At 38.4% G+C, this 22,392-nt stretch overlaps 1 protein-coding gene across 1 annotated transcript in view; it reads left to right on the top strand.

Moving 5' to 3' along the window:
* LOC109009972 (deoxyhypusine synthase) overlaps positions 1-22,392 on the top strand; it is an 871,604-nt gene that overhangs the window by 97,757 nt on the left and 751,455 nt on the right. The gene's annotated exons all lie outside the window — the stretch shown is intronic.

Below are 22,392 nucleotides of genomic sequence, written 5' to 3'. Positions count from 1 at the left end.
ATTTACTTCTATACTAATTATCTAACTTATTTTTATACTAGACTTATACTATAGTGTCTAATTACATTTTATTATAATATAGTATTACACTTGAGCAACCTAGAATAGGAAGAGAAGTATGATTGAAACCAGTTATGATATTTCAAACGAAAAAGAATCTGAAAGCTTTACACAACATTACAGAGAAACACATACCGACTCGTCTGTGTCACAAACTGAACAAATAACTTGAAACAACAACACAAACTCCTCGTAGATTCACGAAAATGTTTATAAATCATTAAATTACAAAAGAAAAGGCGAACAAGCATAGATCCGAAAAGTCGTACTTGTTTAACATTGTATCGAACGAGCTCATGTCGATCAAAGGGGTTGCTCAACATGCTCTAGTAAATCAAATACATAAAAATTAACCAACAGTACCCACATCAAGAGAATCACAAGAGCAAAATGTCTGAAGTGGAAACAAGATGAAAAACCAAGAATTAATGTGATTATGTTAACATATATCGTGTAATATATAGAAATAGTAAATGCATAATGTGCCCTTCACTACAACACAATTTGTCTTTTGTAACAGAGGAAATCGTCACCAAAAATTACCAAAACGTCACTAAAGATATTTGGTGACGGTTTGAAACTGTCACCACGACCGTCACCTAATGTGCATCACAGAAAACAATTGGTGATGGTTTACTGTTGAACCATCACTAAAAATATTTTTAGTGACGGTTGGAGGTGTTCTGTTTGGTTTAACGTTTGAACATTTCTGTTTTGTGACAGTTGAGATCTATCACAGAAAGTAACGTTTAGACGTTCAATTGAACGTTCGAACGACAACCAGACCGATTGGCGTTCGAATGACTTGAGGTTCGTTGATTGTAGTTCAAATGTATCATATTTACGTTCGAACCTTAATGCGTCCGAACGTAAATTACAATCAACGTTCGAATGAAAATTCGAACGTTAACGAACCAATGTTCAAAGGTAACAGGTTTAATGTTCGAATGTTATTTTGAATGTTAACGAAGAAGCGTTCGAATGCAAGTGGTAAGTTCGGAGGTTTGTTCGAACGTTAATCGTTTAAACATTCGAATGTTTAGTTCGTTTGAGGGTGAGTACGTTCGAACGTAGAATGTTACTATATAATTTTATGTATTCACGTTCGAACGTTGGTTCGAACGTTGTTATTATATAATTGTTATATATAATTTTAAAGGTTATTATATAATTTTAATTATTATCATTCCTAAATTATAATTTTAATTGTTATACTTAATTGAGTAAGTTATTTATTTATATAGACAATAAGTACATAATTTCTATATAAGCATTTATTTGATCCTTATTTATTTACTCTCTAGTGTATTTTAAATAAGTATATTTAATTATTCTAACTCTACTTATTTGGTAGGTTCAAAACTCTTTTATTGAAGAATATTTTACTTTCTTTCTTTATATATATATATATATTTAATAATATAATGGTTTGGAACATTACAATGGTAAGAATATTTAATAAGTAATTATTAATTATAGTTATTATATGTATATTATACTTTATATATAGTTAAGTTATATACATTTTTTTAAACTAAGTTTTATAATATACTTATAATTTGAATAATAATCATATTCTAACTAAATTAGTATGAATATATTATATATACTTATTAAATGTTAAATATTAATTATCATATTAAATGCATATTAAATGTTTTGAATCTTTACTTAAATTAAGATAAAAAACTTATAATTTTCTTGTTAAAGAACAAATTAAAAAAACACCAAAAAATATTATATCAAAAAATTCACATAAATCACACAATATATTTCTATTCATATAAACATATTCAATAAAAATTTACAAACAATAATCACAATATTTCAAATCCATATCACAAGAACCAATAATATTCCCACAACAATATTTCTACACATATTAATTCATCAATGAACACCATAAACTCACAAACTATTCACAAAATTCACAAAAAATAATCATAATTATTTCAAGAGTAAGCATAAAATCACAACAACATGTATAAACATATTGCTAAACTTTAAAAATATAACTAGCACTCACAAATTTAAAAAACACCAAAAAATATTATATCAAAATTTTTACATAAATCCAAAACCTAAAGACAATATATTCATAACCATATAAACATATTCAAACAAAATTTACAAACAATAATCACAATATTTCAAATCCATATCACAACATATTCACAATATTCCCACAATAATATTTATACACATTAATTCATCAATGAATACCATAAACTCACAAACTATTCAGAAAATTCACAAACAATAATCGCAATATTTCAAATCCATATCATATCATATTCATAATATTCCCATAACAATATTTCTACGCATATTAATACATCAATGAATACCATAAACTCACAAACTATTCACAAACAATAATCACAATATTTTAAGAGTAGGTATGAAATGTATAAACATATTGCTAAACTTTAAAAATATACCTAACACTTACAACATCCTCTTACAAATCATTGAGTTCCAACTTGCCAAAACAATCAATCCTTCAAAAAAATATAACACTGACTTATTAGAAGCATATATATAACAAAAATACAAGACAAATATCATAAAATTCAAGAAAATATAAAAGAAAAATAGTTTTTCCTTACCAAAATCAACAGACCTAGAGTTTCAAAATATTAATTAACCCTCTCTCACTCAACTCTCTCTCACTCTAACTCTCTCTCTAATTCCCACAACGACCCTCTCTCGCTTAACTCTCTCTCGCTCTAACCCTATCTCTCTCTAACCCACGAAGACCCTCTCTCACTCTAACCCAATACCTCTCTCTCTAACCCACGGGAGAAGTAGCAGAAATGAGTCTGCTACCTCCCGTGCGTGTATTTATTCATTCGCAAATCTTTAGACGTAACGATTGAGCGTTTAAGTTGTACGTTCAAATGTTATATTATTCCGCCCAATTTTTAGATGACGTTCGAACATTGTCTATACACATTCGAACATATCTTCCTATGACAGAGCCTGAAATCTAGCAGGAACTTTTCCGCACTTTTATTTTCATGTTCGAACGTTAGGAAATTTGACGTTTGAACGTTTACAAATTCCCAGTGATTTTCATCGACTAATATTCGAATGTAAAATTTTAACGTCTGAACGTTTTAGGTCATCACAGAGGTGCCTAAATCGAGTGAAAAATTTCTCACTTTTTTCTTATGGTGTTCGAATGTATTATAATTGTATGTTCGAATGTCAATCGATTTCCTCTAATATATCACCATTCACGTTCAAACGTTAAATTGAAACATTTGAATGTGTAAAAATCATCACAGATATGAGGAAATCAAGCGGGAATATAATATTAACATTCGAAAGTAAAAAATTCACGCTCGAACGTTACTTTTATTCAATAGTTAGTATTTATTAATATAATAGTTATATATGTATTTTTTTTTCTAGATATTCATAATATTTCTCTTCAATATAATCTTTTTTTATTTTTGAAAAGTTGAGAAAAATACTAACATTTTGTGACTATTTTCTTCTTTCATATAACTCGCTTGTTCGGGATATTCTTTATTACATATTAAATTCTTCTTTACTCAATGTATATATTTGGGCATCATCTCCAATCACTTGTGAATATGTTGGAGACAAATGTTCATTTTTAAGATTATGAGAGGTGAATGCCAGGGTAAGTAATTTGGACTATATATAGTATACTACATATACAACATAATAATATAGTATATATAGTATATTATATCAATAATATATAATTAATAAAACTAACAACAAAACTTATATATAATCTAGAAGGTGCGAAGCCAATATTTGAGTATTTCTCTAGTTGAACTTGATGACTTCAAAATTGGGTATTCTTCATAATCAATTTGATTATTCTCTTCTTTAATCCATTAATTAGTAGTCATGTTTATGGTAGACAATTGATTTGATTTATAGATCTCTAACCAAGTAAAGAAAAGTATATTAATTTGTATTTTCTCTAAATATTCATAATATTTTTCTTAAATATAATCTCTTTCTATTTTTGTAAAAGTTGAGAAACATACTAATCTTTAGTGGCTATTTTAATCTTTCATATAATCTTGTTCGAGATATTTTTTATTAATTTTAAATTCTTCTTTATTAAGGGTATATATTTGGGCATCATCTCCAACTACTTGTGAATATTTATTGTGTATTATATATAATAGTGTTATATATATATAAAATACACAATATATATATATATTCTATATATAATATACTATATAATACATTATATACATACCATATAGTAGTAATTTTCTGGAATCACATCATCTGAGGGTCATAATTTGTTAGTTCCAGATCGAACGGGTCTTGGGAATCCATCAGAAGTAATGGATTGAGTATTTCTTTGATTGAATTTAATGGCTTCAAAAGGAGGATATTCTTCATAAACATTTTAATTATTTTCTTCTTTAATCCATTGATTAATAATCATGTTTATAGTTGATAATTGATTTGATTTATAACTTTCAAACCATGTAAACAAAAGGTATACTCATAAGACTCAAGAAAAATATTAATATTTTGTGACTATTTTAATCTTTCATATAATTTTGTTTAAGATATTATTTATTAATTTGAAATTCTTCTTTACTCAAGGTGTATGTTTGAGAATTATCTCTATATCATGAGTTCTATATGTTGGAGAAGAATGTTCATTTTCAGGATTTTGAGAGGTGGATACCTTATCTGGATGATTAACAGTATATACTGGTGTATCAGTAATATTTCTAGAAATAATTCTTTGAATCTGTGTGTCTAGATTCTGGAATTTGTTGTCAAAATTTTGAAATTTATTTCGAGAAATTGATGTAATAACAGATCTGGGTGTATAATAACTAGCTGCTGGAGAAGAATAATGTGATAAAGATCATTAGTTTATAATGGATCCTATATATATAATATATTATACATTATATTATAATTTATAATATAATATTAGATATAGTATGCTATATGTTCTAGTATACATTATAATATATAACATATATTAATAATATAATATATTGTAGTCAATATTTTAGAAAATCAATCGACAAACGTTCGAACGTACTAAAAATTACGTTCAAACGTTTCGTATATATAAACCCAAAACAGAATGAAAAAACGTCATTTTCACCATTTTGTACTTATTCCCGTTTGCACGCTACCACTCCTCCGTCGCCCCCATCGTCAAACCCCACCACAACCGTCACTAAAAGATAGATATCCATCTTTTAACCTCTAACATATATTTTATTTGAGATTTGGATTCGGTTTTGTTTAAAATGGGTCAAGTGGTGACTAGATTTTCAACTCCATTTTATGACCACCACAAGTTGCCATTGGCCAAATAGTCACCGTAGAAATGTTTCTTGAAGTGTATACTTCATTTCTACGGTGACATTTTGGTATTTAGAACCTTGTAACTTGATTTTCGAGATTTCAATAATGGCTGAGTTGACTCAGTCACTCTGTGTAGCAACGTTCAAATGTTTCACCAAGACGTTCGAACATACGACGTTTCAATTACATAGCCGTTATGTCTTCTACGTTTGAACGTATATTTTTTTACATTCGAACGTTATTTTTCGTAACATTTACATTCAAACGTTTAATTATAATATCCGAACATATTACTTTTTAAATTTATTTCTGCTTCAACATTCGGACATGCATCCTTTACGTTCGCACATACAACTCATACGTTTGAAAGTATAACATAAATGTTTGAATGTACGTCTTTTAAATTTATTTACTACTTACGTTCAAACGTGTATGTTATACGTTCGCACGTATGTGTTTTACATGCGAACGTAAACGATACATGTCTGGACGTTTTATCTGAACGTTCGACCATTTGTTTTACTATGTTCAAACGTTAATGCAGAGCAACTTAAAATTAACACAAAAAATGCATCAATGTAAATAATTTTTTTTCCTTTTCTATTTTCATGATATGGCTCATCCTTTGCATACTAGGAAACGAGGAAGGGAATAATCCACTCAGGACACTGCTCGTATCGGGGCTCTCACGGTTATGGTGGAGAGAGAGGTCTTGATCAATGAGTTTGAATAACTCAAATGGGAGCAGACAAACCTCAGAGATGTCTTCATCATTAGAGTCTGGAGAAATATATGCACGTTGAGAGGGAAGGTATACCCCTGAATGGTTCAGAACTTCTATATGAGGATGTGTGATATGCCTCAGGACGCATCATCTCACACCGTGACTGTACGCGGTATTTCCATTGAGATTTCACCAGATGTCATTGCCGAGCACATTGGGATTCGTCGAGGAGTTGAGACATTGACTACGACTGACTCTCTAGGCATGGTCCGCACATCTACATCTACACACGCTACACCCCGTGAGGATGTAGGCACTTTTGCATCATCTACTGGCCTATTTGAGGCAACATCAGCCAGAGATGCAAACAAGTCAGAGACCAAGGATACTGGCCTAGAGGCTTGAGATGTTGACTGAGACGAGGATTTCTACATCTTCACCAGGAATGACCACATGCAGATCGAGAGGAAGAATGCCTTCAACCAAAACCTTCTGCTGCCTTTCTTCCGCATGTTGCACCTTATTGTTACAACAGATGTGGATCCTGTGGCATATAAAACCACATTTAGTCAGTTTCAGGTACAGTTTTTTATACAAGTGGCACGTGGAGATCCCATAAATTTGCCACTGCACATCTTTGAAAGGATCCGTTACGAGGCAAGCACCGTCTCCATGGATAATCTCTCATACGGTATCCTAATTAGTCATCTATTACTTACTCGGAGAGCGCCAACCCAGTCGGACGAGCGGGTTAAAGATCTGATGAGCTCCCTCGACATGACCATGCATCGACGTAGCATTGGACATGCAAGGTGACGTCAGCCATCCCTGTAGAGGATCTAGTTCCTCTAACGCAGCCTGAGCTAGGTGTAGGGAGTAGTAGTCAGCAACTGACAAGTACATCTACGGGAGATGCGCGACCTACTTGGGTTGATGTAGTGATCTCACAGCTGACTGCGCATATCGATCGTAAGCTCGATCGATTGCATGGGGCTCTAGAGGCGTCTGATGCCTAAATGGCCCATCGTGTAGGAATCCTCAACGACAAGGTTGATACCTTGACTGAGGAGATAAGAAGTACGAATTTCGCGAACAATGCTATCATCTGCGTGTTGTTTACGAAATTCAATCATATTTTGTATTTTTCTGTTAATATATGTAAGGAAAAATATTATTTAATATTTCTATGATTTTTTAATTTCAATTTTCAATCTTGTTTAACGTTATATTTTTTAACTTTAATATTAAATCATTGCACTTCAAATATATATAAACATAAATATATATATATATTTATATATATAAATATATTTATATTTTACAAATTGTGAATAGATAAATATATACAAGTCAATTTTTTAGACTTGTTCACAAATTATGTACTATAAAAATCACATAATTTTTAAATTAGAGTCATATTTAATTTAAATTTACAATTAAGGTTCGAATGTTAATCACTAACGTTCGGACGTTGGCACAAAACATCTCATGTTAAAACGTTAATTACTAACGTTTGAACGTTGGCACCAAAACATTTCATGTTCGCACGTAAGGAGCCATAATGTTCGAACGTATATGTGACGTTCAAATGTAAATTTCTCATATATTGGAACGTAAAAAAAACTCATCTGTCTTTGGTGACGATTTCCAAAAACCGTCATAGAAAAGGCTTTTTAGTGACGGTTTGGGGACTGTCACAATTTTCCAACCGTCACTAAAAAGCAATTGTGTTGTAGTGCTTGTTGTGACAATGGCGACATGGATAGATCTCGTTGCAGTAGGGAGCTCGAATCTTGGATCTCCTTTTGTAATGCTTACATCTAACCCAAAAAAACCACACCACGGAAAACTGTCCAAAACATCGACTCCCCTCGTTAATTCTTATAACAAAAAGCCAAGCATGAATTAAATAACAAATCCACAAACTTCTCACTATTTGAAATCTTACATGAAATTTTTTAGTATCTTCTCTATTTTTAATATTTCGGTTGTACTTGAGATCTGTCTAAAGAAACAAACTAAAAAATTCACCAAAAACGAAAAGAAAAACAAAAATGAACTTTATTTTTCGCCATTTTTCTTTCACTTTCTCAGCAACCAAAGAAAGATGTACACAACGTTCATCTTCGCCATTGACAGTACTCTTGGCATTAGAATTGCTCCCACCCTTCTTAACACTCCCCTCCACCCTTCTCCCTTTCCTACCCAAAAACACTTCACTCCAGAACAAGTCATGCAAAAGGAAAAACCTACAAATGAATCTAAGATCTCAAAGAAAAACAAACCATAAACCCCAAAATTAAGTGAAGGGTTTAACACAATCAACAAAGTACAAAAAATTCTATACCTTTTGGGCCTAAAAAACATCAAAACAAAGCAATGCACCAGATTCAACCCCTACCCAAAAACCCAGAGAAGCATGCAGCAGCAAACGAGAGCAAAACATTTCTAGGATAACTCCACGTTGGGACTCGTAAAGCTCAAACAGTCTTTTTGTAAATTAAACTTGTTTGGTTTTGTCATCTACCTCAAGGGCTGCATGAGAATGTTCATGTCGACGATCACCACGCTGTTCTACGGCACCGTCTCCCTCACGTAGATGTACTTGTCCAACTCCATGGTCACATGCGTGTAACGCCCCAGTCTCGGATGGATCAGAGAGTTATTCATTGTCACTCAAAATCATTTTTCAACCATATAGTTATAGACTCTAAAGTTTTCAATGACACGTACAACTCACTTGTTATAGACATGTTTCACCGCCACCGTTGCACGATCACCTGCAACCAAAGAGTAAGGCGACTTGGGGGTTCTAGGGAACGCCTTCGATGCCTAAGTCAGTGACCAAAAATAACTCTCTAATACTAAAAAATCAAATGCCTTTTACGTATCTGAGTTCTCCTCTTATATAGAGCTTTTGAACTGTTCTATTGCTTAAATGATAATAGAAATATCTATTATTCAAATTCAAACCTGGAGATGAGGGTTCATCCTTTAACGAATTTGAGTGATAACCGTTCTTATCTTTTATTGTCGCTGGGTGGTTACCCAGTCGATATTGGCAGTGGGATGGGCCCTCTTAGTATTGATTGGGCTCTTCGGTATTGGGGCCAGCTATAGGAATAGACAAAGGCCCAGGCCCATGTGGTGCTAACCGGTCAGGATGTCCTTTCCAGTTACCCCATGAAGTCTCATTACGCATGGCGTGATGGGATTTGAATTCATGCGCCGTTTCACTTTTCGAGGCATGTGTCAAGGTGCCGCTTCGCCTTCACTTCCTTTGTACACCAATCGTCAACTCACCTCAACTCCTATATAATGCTCCTTGGGTCTTGTTTTCCCTCCTCTTTTGAACTTCCTTCTCTTTCATGTTTCTTTTTTAGTTTTCAGAGTTCTTACTTACCGTTTTGGGCGATCTTTCCTCTTTTTCTCTTGTGACTTCTCTCCTTCATTCATGGCTTCTTCTTCTTCCAAAGGCAAGGTTGTGGTTTTTGCTCATGGCTCTTCACCACCCCACAACTCCTCTCCTCTAATCGTTGTTGATCCTCTGACATCTATATTCGCGGGTTCTCGATAGTCTTCAACTATTTCTTCTCGTGAATTTGAGAACGCTCGGAACAACTTCAACATTCTTGATTCTGTTGGTTTGAAGGTACCCACTCCAAACCAGAAAGCTATTAATGCAAAAGGTATGGTTGTTTCTGTTGCCCTTTACTTTGCCATGTTTACTATGGGGCTTCGATTGCCCTTTGTGCGACCAGTTTGCGATGTGTTAGACGTCCTAGGGCTCACCCCTGCTTAGTTGGTGCCTAACACTTAGAGAATCTTGATGGCTTGTTGTGTTTTGCAGCAAAGGGTACTGGAACCCATGGGCGATGAGTACCCAGGCCTAACTGCCCATGAATTTGTCCCTACATGGGTTTAGGTGTTTGGAGGGGAACCTTTGTAGTTTTAGATCTCATAGCAAATTGGTTGACTTAGAGCGCAAGTATTCACATGCAAAAGATTGGACCAACAAATTCTTCTTGCTCACTGGCACGGGTTGGGAATTTCCCGCTGATGAAGCTCCTAGTCAGGAATTTCCTATTAGGGCCTACTGGTCTTCTGTTCCCGATGGGGATGATTTCGAGGTTATTCTTTCACCACGTGAGGAGGCCCGTGTGAAGTTAGTAGATGCTTGGGTCTAGGCTCATTCCAGCTTATGCTTTTCGGACGTGCTTTTGACCCCCAGCCACTTTGAAAAGTTCCTAATGGTTCAGAGTTGGGCCCATATATCAGGAAGTGAGTTTTTGGGTGCCCCTACCAGCGGATGATTTAAAGAGGAGAAAACTCCCTAGTGCAAATGGGCCAAAGAAGAGAAAACTCAAAAGGGCTTGGGTTTCACCTCGTTCAGATGAATCCATCTCATCAAAGCACGACTCCTTAGCCCCTCCTACGCCAAGTGAAGGTATTAAGTTGGCTCCTCTTTGGGAGCAACTGAGCGAAACGACAGCTCAGGCGAGTGGAAGCACCAAGTTGGTAGCTCCTTGGGAGAAACTAAGTAAACTGACTACTTTCCTTGGATGGCATAATGTCTTTAACCAAAAAAGACCTTGAGGCCATAATTGCTGCGAAAGCTGTTGTTGCGACTGTTGCTCAGCCTTCAACCCAGATTGGCGGATGATTTGCCAAAGAAAGGTGACGACAACCCTTTAGGGGAGGATGACGTCTTCCTTTTGAATCTTGACTTGCTAGCGTTCCCATCCACTCAAACGGACTTCCAATCCTTCGAGACTTCTCCACTTGCATGGCCTTTGTCCCCGCCTACCATCGCTCGGTCTCTTGATGTTCCCGTGGAACCTCCACTAGTGGAGAGTGTTGAGGAGGGACATGTTAAGGAGGAATGTGTCGAGGAAACAACAGCAACCTCTGGTACTCCACGGGTGGAAAATGTCAAGGATGGACATGTTGAGGAGGAATATGCCGAGGAAATAGCAGCAGCCTCTGGTTCACCTCTTGCTTCGACAATATCTGGTGTAGTTACTCCTGACTTGCATTTTGTGTTCCCAACACTTTCTCTTGCTAGTGGGAGCAAAGTTTCGATCCCTTCTTCCCCCCCCCCCCCTTAGTATTTCTCCTAGGGGAGAGGGCGAGCCATCCCTGACTGTTTTGAAAAGATCTTTTTTTAGGGGGTCGATCACTTTGCTGCAGACTTGGTAGAAGACAGGTTACGTCTAGAGGAGGAAAGGGATCAAATGGCCAATGAGTTGACCCAACTGGAAACTTGTTCCCACGCGGCTAATTACGAATTGGTTGCTCTTCATGCACAATTTGATTCACTTCTGGGAGAGTTGGCAAGTTCTTCTGTGGATGCCGATTACTTCCATCAAGAAGTGACTATAATTCGGATGGAGCGAGATGATCTTGTTGATCTCCTAAACCAGGCGAAGACGGTTGAGCAGGAGCAAGACAATTTTGATGCTCTTCTTCGCCAGGCAAAAGTGGTTGTGCAAGAACGAGATGATTTGGTTGCCCTCCTTCATCAAGCAGAAGTGGCTATGCAGGAACGGGGATGATTTGGCTACTCGCCTTCGCCAAGCAAAAGTGGCTGTGCGGGAGAGGGATGATTTGGCTGCCCAAGTGGAGGCCTTTAACAAAGAAAGAGATGAACTGGTCACTCGGGTGGAGCTTGCTTTGAAAGAGCGAGATGACTCGGTTACCAGCTATGATCGAGCAAAGGTAGAGCTTTAAAGGTGAATGTGGCCAAGTCTGGCTACGCCTCTCACCTGGTTTCCCTTGAAAATGAGGGGCGAGAACTAATAATAAAGTTGGGTGCAGGGGAAGGTGTGAAAGCTGAGGCTGAGAATTTGATTGAGGTGAAGAAAAATCTCGAAAATAGTGATAATGAGTATCTTCAACTTAGTGCAGTTGTTGATTCTGCCAAAAAGAAAATCTCTATTTTAAAGAAAAATGTGTCTGAGCTGACTCTCGCATTAGAAGATTCCCAAAAAGATCTCAATAGGTTTCTTCCCCAACTGGCAGCTGCTCCCAAAGTTCGGTTGCGAGCCTGGGGTATAGGCTTCATACTTGGTATAAAACAGCTTCGTGAGCTTCTCCTTCACAAACCAGAGACAAACCTGCACACTTTGAATTGGAAATCTATTTGTGCAAGTGAGGTTGCTCTTCAACTCCTTTGGTTGGACTGAAACATCCTAAGACTGTGTATTTTGAAGGCTTTGTACCCTGTAAGAGAACTTTTAAACTTTTCCTGACGCTTTGCATGCAATGACATTTGAATTGTTATTTTGTAAAGCTTAGTAACCCACAAGGGAACAATTTTAACTTTTTTGATGCCTTGTACGCCATAAAATTTTGTTTATTTGATATTAACCACCCTTTGCTATTTCTTAGTAATCTACTCAAAGATATGTTTTTCATACATGAATCTTTAACGGGATAGTTTCTCGACCACGTCGCTACTAGGCAAGTATTAGGCTAGTGGGAGAGTCCCTCGACCACATTACCTTATGGAGAGAAGGTTTTAATGGAAGATCCCTTGACCATTTTACTTTTAAGTATTAGGCTAGTGGGAGAATCCCTCGACCACATCACCTTTTAGCGAGAAGGTATTAACGGGAGATCCCTCGACGGTTTTACCTTTAAGTATTAGGCTAGTGGGAGAGTCCCTCGACCACATTACCTTATGGCAAGAAGGCTTTAACGGAAGATCCCTTGACCATTTTACCTTTAAGTATTAGGCTAGTGGGAGAGTCCCTCGACCACGTCACATTTTGGCAAGAATGTATTAACGGTAGATCCCTCGACCGTTTTAGCTTTATGTATTAGGCTAGTGGAAGAGTCCATCGACCACGTCATCTTTGGGCGAGAAGGTGTTAACGGGAGATCCCTCGACCGTCTTACCTTTAAGTATTAGGCTAGTGAGAGAGTCTCTCGACCATGTTACCTTTAGTCTTTAATCTTCAGCTCTTGGCGACATTATTTGAGGTTGTAAAAAAGTCAAAGAAAAAAAAAAGGTGGGAAAACATGTGCAGGTTTTGTTATTGAAAATGATACCAATAGGTAAATAAAAATGATATATTTTCCTTAGACGTAGTACTTTTTTAAATGTTCTACACACCCCACAGCATCTTTGAGGTGGTAAGTTTCTGGTCTGTGGCCTACTACTATAACATAAGGGCATCGTGGGCCCAATTTTCCTTTTTCTCCTGTGTTGACACCAGTTTCGTTCAGCACTAAATCACCAACTTTGAAAGATCTGGGCCTCACTCTCTTGTTGAAGTATTGTTCTGCTTTCTTTTCAAAAACTATAACTTTGGTTTCTACATCTGTCCTTATCTCCTCCAATAGGTTTAGGTTTTCTTCCAACCCTGCGACGTTTGTTCATGGATCAAAGCTTTTTCTTCCGTAGCTTAGTAACCCAACCTCCATTGGTACCATGGCCTCACTTCCATACACTAGGGCGAAAGGTGTTTAGTCCGTTGAGCTTTTTAGTGTTGTTATGTAAGCCCATAAAATCTCCGAGAGCTCGTCGGCCCACAATCCCTTTCTGTCGCCCATTTTCTTTTTTAATATCCCCATGAATGTTTTATTGGTTGCTTCAACCTGTCCATTTGCCTGGGGATGGCATGTGGAAGAGTACCTAACTTTGATTCCTAGCTTTGTGCACCATTGACGATAATGCTCGGAATCGAACTGCCTGCCATTATCAGAAATGATACCCTAAGGTATCCCGAATCTGCACTCTACTGCCTTCCACATGAGCTTTGTCACACTTTGGGTTGTTATTGTTGCCATTGCCTCAGCCTCTGCCCACTTAGTAAAGTAGTCAATGACTACGATGATGAACTTGGTTCCTCTTTTACTGGGGGGGCATAAGGCCTATTAGGTCTACCCCCACTGGGTGAATGACCATGGTGATGTTATAGATCACAACTCTTCGAGGGGTGCGCTTGGAATTTAGTGCATGAATCTGACACTGGACACACTTTTTTACGAACTCCTATGCATCTTTGAGCTTGTTTGGCCAATAATATCCTACTCTCACAATTTTTGCGGCCAGCAATCGTCCTCCCGAATGACTCCCGTATATCCCCTCGTGTATTTCCCTCATCACGTATTCTGCTTCCTCCTTTGTTACACACCTTAATAATGGGTTTGAGAAGCCACGCCTGTAAAGCACCCCATCTACCATAGTAAATCGGGTCGTCCTGCTTTTTATCTTGCCTCTTTCCGAGATGGGGGAAGATCACCTGTCTCCAAATACTTTTTTGTATCATCAACCCATCCCCACATATTCTCTCTAATTTGCAAACTTCCTCTCCTACCACCAGACTAGATACTGTTCGTAGATCAACCTTCCACGGCAATGCTTCTTTCTGCTTTGCTGAGGCAGCTTGTGCTAATCGATCAGCCTTGAAATTATCTCTTCGAGGTATTTTCTCGATTCAAAAGTACTTAAGGCATTTGCATTGTTCCTGAACTTGGTGGAGATATTTTATTGGTTTGATCCCCCTTGCCAGGTATTCCCCGGTGATTTGCTTGACTACTACCTATGAATTGGCTTTCATTTCAATCTCCCCCCCTAACATCCTTGTTATTGCTAAACCGGCGAGCACTGCTTCGTATTCAGCCTCGTTGTTTGTTACTTTGAAATCTAATCATACGGTGTGGTACGACTCTCTCTTTGCTTGTTGCCACATATACACCAACTACTCCTCCTGCTCGGCAAGATGACCCATCCATATACACTCGTCATGGCTTCTTTTCTGGGGATTTGGGGATTTCCTCTCAGAAATTTGAAAATTCGGCCAAAAAATTGACCAGGATCTGCCCTTTAACAGCGCTTTTAGGCATGTTATTGATTTCGTACTCACTTAACTTGATAGACCACTTGACCAAGCATCCCTGAGTTATTTGGATTCTATAATATCTTATGTAAAGGTGATGAGTTAATTACCTTTATCGGATGAGCTTGGAAATAAGGCCGTAATCTCCTTACTGCTACTACCACTGTGAAGGCAACTAACTCAACCTTTGGATACCTGGCATCAGCTCCCCTCAGGGCTCTGCTTCTTAATACACCGGCTTTTGTTCCTTCCCCTCTTCTCGTACCAATGCTACTGATATAGCATCTGGGGTCACTGTCAGGTACAACGACAATGACTCTCCTTGTTTGGTGTGGCTAAGCAATGGCGGGTTAGCCATATATTTCTTCAGCTGTGCAAACGCCTCCTTTCATTTGGCATCTCAATCATGTGCTTTTTTAAGCACCTAAAAGAAAGGAAGACATTTATCCATTGATCGAGATACAAACTTGTTAAGAGCTACTAGCTTTCCCTCCAATTTTTGTAATTCATTCAAATTTGTGGGAGACTTCATCTCTATCATTGCTCTGAGTTTCTCAGGATTTGCTTGAACTCCTCCTTCTGATACCATAAATCCAATAAACTTTCCAATTGCACTCCGAATGCACACTTGGTTGGGTTGAGCTTTATCTGATATCGCTGCAAAACCTGGAAAGCCTCCTCAAGGTCCTCTATATGCTGGGCAAACTCCAAACTTTTTACCAGTAGATCATCGACATATACTTTCATGTTTCTCCCAATCTGGTCTTTAAACATTTTGTTTACTAATCTCTGATAAGTTGCCCCAGTGTTTTTTAACACGAAGGGCATCACCTTATAGCAATATAGGCCTAGGTCAGTTATGAAATCTGTCTTTTCTTGATCGGCTTTATTCATCCTGATTTTTTTGTATCTCGAGTAGGCATCCATAAAACTAAACATTTTATGCCCTGCTGTTACATCTATTATAAAATCTGTCCGTAGGAGTGGAAAACTGTCTTTCTGGCAAGCTTTGTTGAGATCTGTGAAATCTACGCACATTCGCCACTTTCTGTTGGACTTATTCACCAATACTATGTTGGACAACCAGTTTGGATATTGTGCTTCTCTTATGAATCTCACAGTCAGTAACCGATCAACCTCCTCTGCGATTGCTTCATACTTCTCGGTGCTAAAGTTTCTCTTTTTTTGCTTAACTGGACGCACCTTCGAGTTTATGCTTAACTTGTGTTCGATGATCTCTTTGCCTATCCCAGGCATATCCTTATGACTCCATGCGAATATATCTTTATGGTCCAGAAGGAAATTTATCAACATCTATCTTTCTTCCCTTGTTAGTTTGGTCCCTATCTTCACATGGCTTCAGGGTGACCCTTTTCAAGGGTGACCAGCTCCAGGGCTCATCTAGTTCCCCATTGCTTCAAAGCGCCTTCATCTCTAGTTTCCAATTCTGTCATTAGTACTTGGGGCGGCGGTGGGAAAATCGCCTCCCCCTCAGTATCCTCAGTATTCACAATACTCACCTCTCCTCATCCTTGCATGAGTTCCTGTACGTAACATTTTCTGGCTAGGACCTGTTCGCTGCGTACCTTACTTATTCCAGTTTTTGTCGGGAACTTCATTTTTAGATGATATGTTGAAGTGATTGGCTTTAAGGCATTCAATGTAGGTCATCCAATGAATGCATTGTATGCTGATAGAGTTCTTACCACTAAAAACTCAGTCATAGCAATGACAACATGGGGATCTGTGCCCACGGATTTTGGCAACGTAATGGATCCCATAGGTTGTACCACATCTTTGGTGAACCCCTTTAACATAGTTGCTGCTGATCTCAACTGATTTGTACCAATCCCCATTTTGCTGAAGGCATCCCAATATTCTCCTCGTGGTAAAATTTGCCACTAGCATCATTACCACCAAGGCATTGTCGTGGGGATATAAAACCCCTCGGTAGTTCTCATCGCCAAAAGATATTCTTCTCGTGGTAAAATTCGCCACTAGACAGGTCTTTCTACGTTATAGACTTCTTCATATACATTGCCCACCTTGCATACGTTTTTCTTCCTGAGGAGGTCGGGCCACCTCCAGCATATCTATCAGCGATCGTGTGTATTTCGCCTAAAGGTGGATTTTCCCGATTTACATCTGCTCTCGGTCTTTGGTCCCGAGGTTCATGCAACCTCATTTCTCTTCTTGGTGATTCTTGTTGCCTAGGGCTCTCACTCCTCCTTTTTTGGTACTCGGGCTTTCGATCGTTTGTATGTCGCCACTTCCTCTCATATCTTCTATTTTTTGCTTCAAGTTGTGGCAGTCCTAGGTTCTGTCCCCTCGTTTTATGATAAGTACAATACTTCTCGGCCTGTTGCTCATTGCTGTCTTTTTGTACTTCTTCCTTTGCTTTGTCCAGATTTTGTGCACTAGAGTAGTGTACATAATTACCATTATGCCTTCTCAAATTACTATCGTGCCTTAAATCCTATTGGTCTCTCCTCGCCTTTTGACCCCCATCTCGGTCTTTCCTTTGTCCTCCTTTCGGTTCCAGCTCACTCCTTATTTCTTATTAGGTAGTCAGGGAGATAAGTGTATCTTCAACATTAACAAAATCGTCAGCCTTGTCCATGAACTCTCATAATGTGGAAGAGGATTTTTTGGCCAGTTCGGCCATAAAAGGGCTCATTGGCCAAATACCTTCAAGCAATGCTATTAGCATAATCTTCTTGTCTTGATCGTCGGTTGTCATCTTCTTTTTATTGAAGCGTGTTAAATATGTTTTCAAACTTTCATCCTCTCTTTGTTTGACAGTTAATAAATATGCAGCTGGCCTCCTGCGTCTTCTACTCACATGAACTGGGTCAAGAACTATCGGCTCAATTCTTCGAAACTTTCTATGGAACCAGGTTACAGTGTTCCAAACCACCCTTTTGCCGACCCCTTTAGAGTCAAAGGGAAAACTATACACTTAATTTCTCCCAAGAATCCGTGAAGGGTGCTTTGAAAGTTTCAAGATGCTCCACAGGATCTTTGGAGTCGTCATATAGATCTACCGATGGGACCTTGAACTTTGGAGGTAGAGGCATTGCCATAATTTTCGTAAAGAATGGTAGATTTGTGCTGGATAGCAACTGGTCAACCGAAGAGGACGTTCCTATCTTCTTGGCCATCTCCTCATATTTATCCATTAGGTTGTGCACGTCATGGTGCAGCTTCTTCATTTTCTCATCCTCTTGGTGGCCCTTACCAACACCTGCACTGTTTGCCTCCATCTCTACCATGTCAACCTGACTCGGTGTCGCATCCTCTCCTGACGGCCCATTTCGTGACTTGAAAGCCTCATTCTCCTCTCGCAATGAGTCAACCTATGTGGTACACTTCTTTATTATCTCCTCCATTTCTACAAGTCTTTCCTCCATGTTCTATGAAGTTTCTCCCTGATCTCTAGTTGTCTGAGACCGTGTGATGATGGGCATGTGGAAAGCACGCTGAGTGTGAGACTTTGAAATCCCAAAGACGGCGCCTACTGTTATGGACGTGTTTCACCGCCACCGCCACACTATCATTTGCAACCAAAGAGTAAGGCAGCTTGGGGGTTCTAGGGAACACCTCCGATGCCTAAGTCAGTGACCGAAAATAACTCTTTAATACCAAAGAATAAGATGCCTTTTTACGTACATGGGTTCTTCTCTTATATAGAGCATTTGAACTGTTCTGTTGCTGAAATGATAACAAACATATCTATTACTCAAATTCAAACCTGGAGTTGAGGGTTCATCCTTTAACGAATTTGAGTGATAACCGTTCTTATCTTTTATTGCTGCTGAGTGGTTACCCAGTCGATATTGGCAGTGGGTGGGGCCATCTTGGTATTAATTGGGCTCTTCAGTAGTGGGAAAAGCTACAATAATAGGCAAAGGCCTAGGCCCATGTAGTGCGGCTGGGAACAAAGGCAGGTCACTATGGAAAGGATAAAAATTGTGATGAGATAGAGGGAGAATGGAGAGAGGAAGCACGACATGAGGGAACGAGTAAGCTCACTGTGAGACTGAGAAGGCATGCGTCGGACCGAAGGTGACGGAAAGCTCTTGGCAACGGCTTCTATGGGGTCTCGACTTGTTGGGCTCTTGGTCAAGGAGGTATGTAGTGGATCATGGAGGAAGAGACTAAAACAGGGAAAGGTTGGGGATGGTGGCCAGCCGTTTTCATGGTGTTTTTGACGCAAGGAAATGCCTTGCGAGGTGGTGGAGTGGTCATGCTTGAAAGGATTCACGCGAAATGGTGGCTGGGGGTGGAACGTGCATGGCTAAAGACGGTGGCGGTTTGCTACGCGAGGATGCAGTTGTTACATTCGGCTTTGTAAGAAAGGGGCGCCCATAGTGGGCACCCCTTCACCTCCTCTTGGGGGTTATGAAGTGGCTCTTAAGACACTTCATGAGACTTAATGGCTGGCCCTTAATGGCCGGCCAGGGGGTTACACTAGAGAGACTATTTACATTGTGTCCCCCCTCTTTAGAGGTAACACTTGGACAAACAAGCTCTCTCTCAAATGGTTCTCTCTAGTCACGGCACCTATACTGTGTAATGTGTGAGTGTTGCTTTGATTTTACCACGTAGCACACTCCACCATCGATGTGAAGATCATTGATGAACAACGACGCTAGAATCCATGGAACAACCGCACTAGATCCGAGATATTTCCTATGAGGTAATATCGCTTCCGCTGCGCATTCTGATCTAGTTTTTTCTAACATTAGTATCAGAGCCCAATCGGTTGTTCTTGATTTGTGTTTTTGACGTGTGCATTATAATTTCATTTACTGAAACATTTCTGCACTATGAGTTTTTTTTTACCAATGAGTTGGCTGCCATTATGGTGGTAGCGTCGTTTGGAATGGCTGCAACTACCCTCTTGAATCAACAAGAACCCGTGCACGTGGAGTTCAGATGATCTAGACTCTGCACCGTGTGATTCAGGTGATGCTAGCACCGCAGGAGGTAGCGACGCGCATCGAATGGGTGTTGCTTCGTGTTCACTATTTCGGTGGTGCAACCACCACAGGTGATGGGTTTCCATCGGCTATTGTTGAGCAGTTGCACCTTTGTGCAAGTGGGTAGTAAGATCTGCTTAACCTAGAGGTGCGATGAGCACCTAGCTGCGACTAGAACTACCGTCCATGGAGAGCTGAGTGATGCACACTGTTGCATGATGTTGCACGGCCTTGGCGTGCACCATGAAGAGCTAAGCGTGCCTCGACGGAGGCGTTGTCCTCTGCTGGGTGCAGAGCAATGCGCACCATGGTGGTGCTGCAAGCGCTACTGCACACAGAGCATGAAAGCTCCATTGTTTTTGGTGCTACACAACAAGCAGCGGTTGGGGGTTGCGTTTCCCATATTACTGCATAGACAGGCAGCACAGGTACAACGATGCACCCTGTACTGAGCTGAGCAGTAGTGCACCAAGTGCTGCGCGCTCTAGTAAGCGGTGCAGGGCCTTTCTTCCCTGCTGAGTGATGCTGTCAGGGTGGGGCGGCCCTGCCAAGGCTCAGCGTCTCTGCCAGGAACTTTGGTGTCTCAGTTAAATGCCAGCCACGCAGCAACCGGCGGCGGTTATAAGTGTTGTTTTATTTTTTCTCTTCCGTTACTTGAATAGCAACTGTAACGGGAGGAAGAAGATGAATAGTGAAGTTCCATTGTGTTGGACTTTTGGTCTGGGTTGGAAAAAAAAGGCTTTTGGGCTGTTGTTATATTTGTTTTTTGCTTGGGCTGAAATGTTTTGGTCAATAAATAGATTTATTTTTTAAAATCCAGCCCATCTATGTTCTTGTATTTAAAATGCAGCAGTCCATTTTTTTTTAAGGGCTACTAGCCAATTTGGGCCATGTGCTTAGAAGACCTCGGCCCGCTCTGTAGCTGGGCGCCTAAGGGGGTGCGGCCCATTAGCTCACACACAAGGGTTATAAGTTCAACCTTTGGAGTAGAGCTTATTGTTAATTTGTGTTGTTTTTATTTATTAATTCGGCATGTAATTGTGGCATAAAATATTAATTTTTCTGAAATATATTTTTGCATGTGCTTATTGAATACATGCATGTCATGATATTATAATGTCATATTTTATCGCATTTGTTAGGCTTTTTATTTTATGTTATAAATTTCCTGGATTATTATTTTTTGGTAAATAATAATTATTTGGATCAAATGTGATGTGATCATTTTATGTGATGAGCTTATTTTATCACTTGTATTGTTAGACTATTTTTTAAGAATTAGTCTTCAATTTTTTAGATTGTAATAAACTAGAGGATTAAGTAGTCCGAGTTTGATTAGTCCATACTTATGATTGGCTCAAACTGATTTCTTCGATCAAGGAAGAAATTATTTTTACATGTGACTAACTTGGTAGATTACTTATCCTAGTGGGGGTATGGTTGAGATTGATTTGGAATTAATCTCCTATATGATATAAATTTGCACGAAAATTAAGTTAGAAATTAATAATTAAGCATTGAGGCGCAAGAGATGATTAGGAAACTTAGCGAATTTTTGATCTTGCGACGTGTATTAATTATTTTTTGTTCTGACTTAGATTAATGCAAAAAATTCCTTAGATGTGTGAGCAATTAGATGCACATAGTTTAGTAACTTTGAGATAACCATGAAGAAAGCCTAGAGATTATTTATACGACTTAATCATCGCATTAATCTCCTCCATGAGCAGTAGTTGGAAACGAATAAAAATTATTATGAAATTATTATGAGTGTCAGATAGTCTTAGATCATCATTATTGTGAAACCTCTCAAAGGTTTAGAATAAAATTGGAAGTGCGCATGGGACGCATACACTACAATTTTTATAGAAGTTGATGGGATCAACTATCATATAGAGCTAAATCACTATTTTGCCTTTAAGAATCTTGTGGGTAATAGTAGAAATTGCAAGTTGTTTTTGTAACACAAAGATTAATTGCTCCTATGTTTTGAGGTTGAGCATTATAATCTTGAAGCAACTTAGATTACTCACAGATAAGAAACATACTCTTTAAAACTTGTTAGTATGTCTGGCGAGTAAGAATATTAAAATCTAAGTGTGCAAGCGTGTTGAGGACATTCTTGATTGATACATTCATTTTTTAAAGATTTTATCAGTGCACCTTTATATGGTATTAGCACTGGTAATCTTGCTCAAGTTTTATTTCTCTCTAGTGAGAACAAATAGGTTCTTACAGATATATACACTTTGGAGCACCCCTTGAGAGTAATACCAAGCAGCTTGGAGGTTTACATGGTAACTGTGGCAAAAGTCTGAATAATTAGGTATGACTTGTCTAAACCTAAACTAAAAGTTTTGCTCGTGGTTGCACTGATACAAGATAGGTTTTAGGCTAAGATAATTTCTCACAAAATTTTTTTCTCTTTTCTCTCCTATAGTGG

This window comes from Juglans regia, chromosome 1 (assembly GCF_001411555.2).
Source record: "Juglans regia cultivar Chandler chromosome 1, Walnut 2.0, whole genome shotgun sequence".
In the NCBI taxonomy this organism is placed as follows: domain Eukaryota; kingdom Viridiplantae; phylum Streptophyta; class Magnoliopsida; order Fagales; family Juglandaceae; genus Juglans; species Juglans regia.
This window is presented reverse-complemented; position numbering and strand designations above follow the sequence as displayed.